This window comes from Podarcis tiliguerta, assembly GCF_965153285.1.
Source record: "Podarcis tiliguerta genome assembly, chromosome: 6".
Classification (NCBI taxonomy): Eukaryota; Metazoa; Chordata; class Lepidosauria; order Squamata; family Lacertidae; genus Podarcis; species Podarcis tiliguerta.
Genome location: NC_139539.1, coordinates 35,614,765 through 35,620,764, shown reverse-complemented (window position 1 = coordinate 35,620,764; position 6,000 = coordinate 35,614,765). Strand labels below are relative to the sequence as shown.

Sequence of the window (6,000 nt, the reverse complement as noted above, 5' to 3'; positions counted from 1 at the left end):
GGGGGGCGCCAAGAGAGTGGGGCCCTAAGCTTTAGCTTGTTTAGTTTATACGTATATCCGGCATTGGTTGGGACAGAAAAGCCTCCACTGCTACATTTCTGCCAAGCAGCCCCGACTGAAGCTCTACCTGGAAGCATTTTTGAATTTGGCGCCAGAGGGTCCGTCGCTAAGGTGGTTGCTAAGGACGCCCTGGGCTCTCAGAAAGACGTCGCTATTTCCTCCTTCCTGCATTTGGGCCAGGCTGGAGAAGGCACTCCTCGCGAATCGCTCTGGTAAGGGCTGCTTTCTCCGGGTCCTCCCCTCGCTGAGCCTTTTTGCATAAGGAAAGAGAGCTCCCTGTTTCTCTCTGCGTGTTTCCCACCCTTCTACCCAGGGGAGGGGAAAAAAAGGCTGCTTGTTTCTCTCTGTGTGTTTTTCCCTCCTCCACCCGGTGAAAAAGGCTGTTTGCTTTGTTTCACTCGGTCACTGATAAAGTCTTCCATCGGGAGCTTGCCTACTTCAGCGTTGCCTGCCTTCTGTGCCTTGCCTTGCATGTAAGTTTGGAGCTGCTGGCTTAGAAAAGCTTCCTTCGAGTTTAAGTTTGGAGCGGCAGGTTTGAAATGCTCTCTCTGTTTGTTTGGTTAGAGAGCACAGCTTTTGATTATTATTTTTTAAGGCTACAGTTGCTCATGTATTTATTTATTTTTTTAAAAAATGTCCTCTCTGTGTGTTTTGCATTTACGTTTGGAGATGCTGGTTATTTTTTATTTTTTTTAAAGGCTCTGTTTTTCATTCAGCTTTAGCTCCCCCTTAACTTTTGGCCTCGTCCACTTGGCCCTCAGAGCGATGGTAATAATCTGGCGCTCTGGCAGAAAAAGGTACCCTGCTCTTGTTTTAGAACTTCAGGTACTAAGGAGAGGAGGATGCATTGAGCAAGTCCCAAAAGGAAAAGCAGGAACTGGGGGTAGGGCCCCTTCAGAGATCAGTCTGCACCTTCAAATGCAACTGATGATCAATAAAAGTTATTGCAAAAAATTTTTAATAATTGTACATTTGGCAAAAATAAGTGTTTGCTTGCACAGTTGTAACAGATCCTATCATGGGAAAACACAATTACAACTATATAATGTGTGAAATGACCCTGCATGTCTGGGACTTGGGAGCTGTGTGAGAGAGAGAGATTCTAAGGTTTGGTCGCCTTGTAATCCATATTTAATTTCCTAAATGAGAAGTGCTGCTGATCAAGATTTTACTGAGAATCCTCACAATCTCAGAAGTGCAAGGATGGTTGTGGTAGCTTGGTGATACAGCATGAAGCACTTTGCACATGCCCAAGCTGAACAAGTTTTTAAAAGTTTTTAAAAGCATATTTTGAATGGATGAAAGTGTATTTATTTGTTCTAAGTAATAAAATGAGTCTTTGGTGTGATAACAACGAAGAGGGGGGAATGAAAATTACTGGTGATTGTGGGGTACCGTGAGCACAAAGGTATGTTTTGGGCAGGAGCAGGTCAGATAAACCTTGTGGTCACAGACTTGTTTAGAGGATTGCTGTATGAAATGTTTGGTTTTGGATTGTTTTAGATCTGCTTGAAAACAATTTGGTAAGTATCAGAAAAGAATTGAGGGTTTTTATTTCTTTTTAAGGGGTGCCAGGATAGTGTTCGATAGGACTTCTTTCTGGAAACAGATCGAGACTAGGAAAAGCAAATGGCTGAAACAAAAATAGAAAGTATTTATATTGACTACTTAAATAAAGGTCTGCTTTGTACTACTGAAACATTTGCAGTACATGACAATTTGTTTAGTATATTTCAAACTTTATTCATGACTCAGTGAAGGATTCTGGCAATCACTTTATGTTTTGACATCCTCTCAATTAATATTATAGTGATCTTACATGTCACCTGCAGTGGTATGTAGTTTTGTATGACATTAGAGAATATTGTAAAGCATTTCTTCCTAGAATGATTTTTTTTTTAATTTAGAAAACTTCTGAGTAATGAGATTACTAATTTAGTAATTAAAAACTGACTTATTTGTATTTTCAAAAATCAATATTAATGTATGATATGGTTCCTCAAGGTTTGCCATCACTGTAACTTACTCTAGCCACTACCTCCAAAATCTCTGCTTCTTTTAAAGCTATTGCTCTTGCATGCCACTGCTATACTGAATCTGTGTTTGTTGAAGGTGTGTTTAGTGCCCATAACAGCACTGACAGCGTAAGTTTGCAGGAATTCGAAAAGCAAACACACTGTTGTATAGGAAATTAGTTGTATGTTCTAGTTTTTTTTTTTCTAAAAATGAAGATGTTATATTTCTAACGATTGCTAGCAGTAATTAATTTGGATTGCCAGGAAACAAAGATTGAGGTTCTGATTTGGATATATTGAAGAATATGATTTTAAAACTTTTAATTCCTATGCTCATGAACAGATTTGTATGTATTTCCTTTTGACTATAATAATACAAATATGCTCCTGCAGATCTCTTTAACTGCCACCACCCAAAACTATTGCTATGCATTTTGTAAATTTGATAATTTGTTATCCTCACCGCTTTGGCTATTGTGCCTCCAATATTAAGCAGAAATGTTGCGGCAACTATAGTTTGTTCACGTGCAACACTACACACATGCCAGTGACTTCAATGGAGGAAATGGAAAGAAACCAGATGGCCATATGGCCATTCTCAACGTTTCAGGCAGCAAACAGTGATCTGGATTAAACTCAGAATTATAATTCTCAAGATCCCATAATGCAGCAGACTATTCCAGGACCCACTAGTGACATAGCTTTAATGGCTTTAATGTTATCTTAGGACACCACTAGATAATCTTGTGTGTTCTTCACTTCCCCATGCCTTTTTCAGCTTTCATTGTTGCTGCTGTCTCCAGCTGGCTTACCTCAGGCAGACTAAAATGGGGATTTCCACACTGAACACTGTCTGCCTCTTTTGGAAACAAGTTGTGTCAGACTGAATTTTTTTCTTACACTCCTTCTGACTGAGAAATCCAAGATGTAAAGTAAGGGTGGAGGGAGGTGTGGAGGAAAGTGAGAATGAAACAATTGTTCATGTGCATGGGAGGTAACTTTGCACAATTAATCAGAATGCATGGCTGCCTCCTGAAGGATGGCGTATGTCTTCCTGCTCGTGAAGTCCAAGTGGTCTGCCCTTGATTCAGTTCTGGGTTTCATGCAATGTCACTTTTGCATTATTTTATTATAGATATAGAATGGTTGGGGGACACTGAACAGTCCCTTTCCCACCCCTGGTAAAGGCTCTATTTGATTTACTTGGAAAAGCTGCCTTTCACACATTTGCAACTACTGTACTAAGAGTATGTACAAGGATGAATGAGGAAAGCCCTTGAAAGGCTAGCTTGTATCTCAGAGTAAATGTTTAGCAGTCCCTGGATTAGGCAGAATGATATCCAGTTAGAATCACCGGAATATGATATGACGTGAACTGAAAAAAAGCTCTTTATTAGGGGGATGATTGTGAGAAATGAATTGAAGCTACTATCTTCAGTTTGGAGAAATAAAACTACTGTCTTCAATTTGGAGAATTGAAGAAGGTAAACCAGCAGTGACTTTGTATGCTACAGTAGGTTTTGTGCAGCTTTCTATAAAAATGGCCATCTAGCGATATGGTTTATGAAACAAGGGTGCTGCCATTTATCTATATTTTATTCAGGGTTTGTGCCTCTGATAATTTCAAGATGACAAAAAACTTTAAAATCCCTGCTGCTGGCCATCACTTCATGTTGGATGAAGGCAAACAAGTTGAAACTTCTTCCAGTAAGATATAAGCTGTGCTCAAACATTTTATCTGGATGGTGCATTGGAGCTCTGACCCAGCCACCTCAGGTCCATGGGCTTCTCTTCATAGAATCATAGAATTGTAGATAGAGTTAGAAGATACCCTGAGAATCATCTAGTCCATCCCCCTGCAATGCAGGAATATGCAGCTTTCCCAAACGGGGATCGAACCTGCAATCAGCACCATGCTCTATCTAGCCAACTGAGCTATCCAAGCTTTTCATTTCTGATTTAACTGGGCTCCCAGTCACAGGGAGGTTTCTAAACTTGTTCAACCAAATGCACTTAGAAATCCTCTTTGTATGTTTGCACTAAACACAGAAATGTCTGAAGAGGAGCCCCCACATCCAAAGATGTTGGTCTTATTTCATTCTTATATTGGGGTGAATGTATTACCATGGCTGAAGGAACTGTGGTTTAGGAAGCAAGCTGATTTTGATAGAGGTTTTCAACCAGTTTTCGATGGGTTGCCCTCCCGTTGAAAGACCTCATTCATAGCATGTTCATTGGTGGCAAGGAGTAACTTTCATCAGTTTATGGTGTTATTAACTTTGATTCCTATCATTCCTGCCCATGGGCCAAACTACCTGGAGCAGATGGGAGTTGTCCAAAACTTTTGAAGTGCACCATGTTGGCTACCCCTCTTCTATAAGTAAAAAAACCAAACATAGACAGGGTAGTTTTGATCATATCTGTTCTGCTTCCATTGCTGAATGTGAACAGATACATGCCAGCTGATGCTGTGAACCAGATTTGGCTTGACAAATCCAAGCATTCATTCTTTACAGTACCAGTTAGCTATTTCTAGTCTCTTTTTAGGTGCTTCCAAGTCACACAGCCTGGCCTGTGTGAGTGATATTCATGAACAGCATTTCTTTGAGAACAGCCTCCAATTCACAGGCCCCATAGAAGTGACTGTTGCAAACTCTGCCTTTAATGGACAAAGTGCTGGCTTAGATCTATCACTTGGCATCATTGCTAGCTGATTCTCAGAACAGTGCTGGAAATTTACAGTACAGCAAAGAGGGAAGTGCAAGAGAATTGGTGACAGAATAAATAAAATAACAGGCATGTCTTTCTGATGATGGAAAGAATGTGCATCAAGTACCTTTCCTAGCATTGGAATTTGGCTTCTCAATAAAAGTTCTGAAAATGCCTCTCAAAAGACAGTGAAGATTATTGTTGCATTTTAAACCTGAAGCAAAGCGGTAGCAGCACTATCAAGAGTTCTGTAGAAAAAAAATAGATATACAAAAAACTGCATCCTCACAGACTATAAATGTAGAGGAGCCTGTGATTTTACCATATCAGTACTTAGAAAGTACTGAATGCCTTTGCAATCACTGAGAAGTCATTTAATTGGGTTTCTTGTGCACCTGAAGACTGAGCAAAAAATATCAGATTTGTACATACAGATATTTATATGGCTGTTGCTGAATGAATCCCTCTTCTTCTTCTTTTAAAAAGGAAGACCTTTATTTTAAGTAGCTATCAGTCAGCATAGAAAAATAATAATCTATTTTTATTTGGCACAAGGATACATACTTGACTTTTAGATTTTTCCAGGTTCATTTTTCTTCATATCTTTAGTACGAGACAGCGATAAGGGGTTAGTGATTGTGGGAAAGTGATGTTTTTTCCTCAAATGAAGAAAATTGCATCTCTTAGATTTTATATGCAAAGTTCTGAGTTGTGAAACTTTATAGTAAGCAATTGGACCCAACTGAAGTGTGACTTGAGATGGACAGTGCATGATGTGATTGTGAGTTACTTCTAGGTAAGTGGGCATAGGATTGCTGCCTAAATAACATTTTTGGAGTCCCATTGTATACTTGGCATTCTATACCATGTAGAGTGTAAATACTTTGTGCCATAAAGCCTTTGATGTGCCACAAGGCTTTACTCATTTTTTACTTCTTAGTAGACATGCATTGAACTGTGCTTTTAAGCTTCTGCCCTATATATTTACTTATTAACGTCAACTGAATTTTCTTCTGAGGCTACTGACATCTGGGTAAACACAATCTGAGTTGCGGTTTTTAGGCTGCATTCACAGTCTACTTAAAAATTACTCAGTTTAAGGATGCTGCAACTGCCCTAGAGTAAGTGGGTTGTGGACACTTTTTAGCAATAGATTAATGGAAATAACTTTTTAATCTCTAAAGTATACAGATAAATTGAATTAGCGCTATACATG

General features: G+C 39.3%; 1 protein-coding gene across 2 annotated transcripts in view; it reads left to right on the top strand.

Moving 5' to 3' along the window:
- Nucleotides 1-204: 204 nt before the first annotated feature.
- The window catches only part of CTTNBP2NL (CTTNBP2 N-terminal like), a 29,130-nt gene continuing 23,334 nt past the window's right edge, over nucleotides 205-6,000 (top strand). Inside the window, exon 1 of one of the 2 annotated variants that reach the window (XM_083444406.1) lies at nucleotides 205-272. The gene's annotated coding sequence lies outside the window, so the exon portion shown is untranslated. Of the gene's footprint in view, nucleotides 534-6,000 lie in introns of both variants that reach the window. The other variant, XM_083444405.1, reaches the window with a different exon arrangement.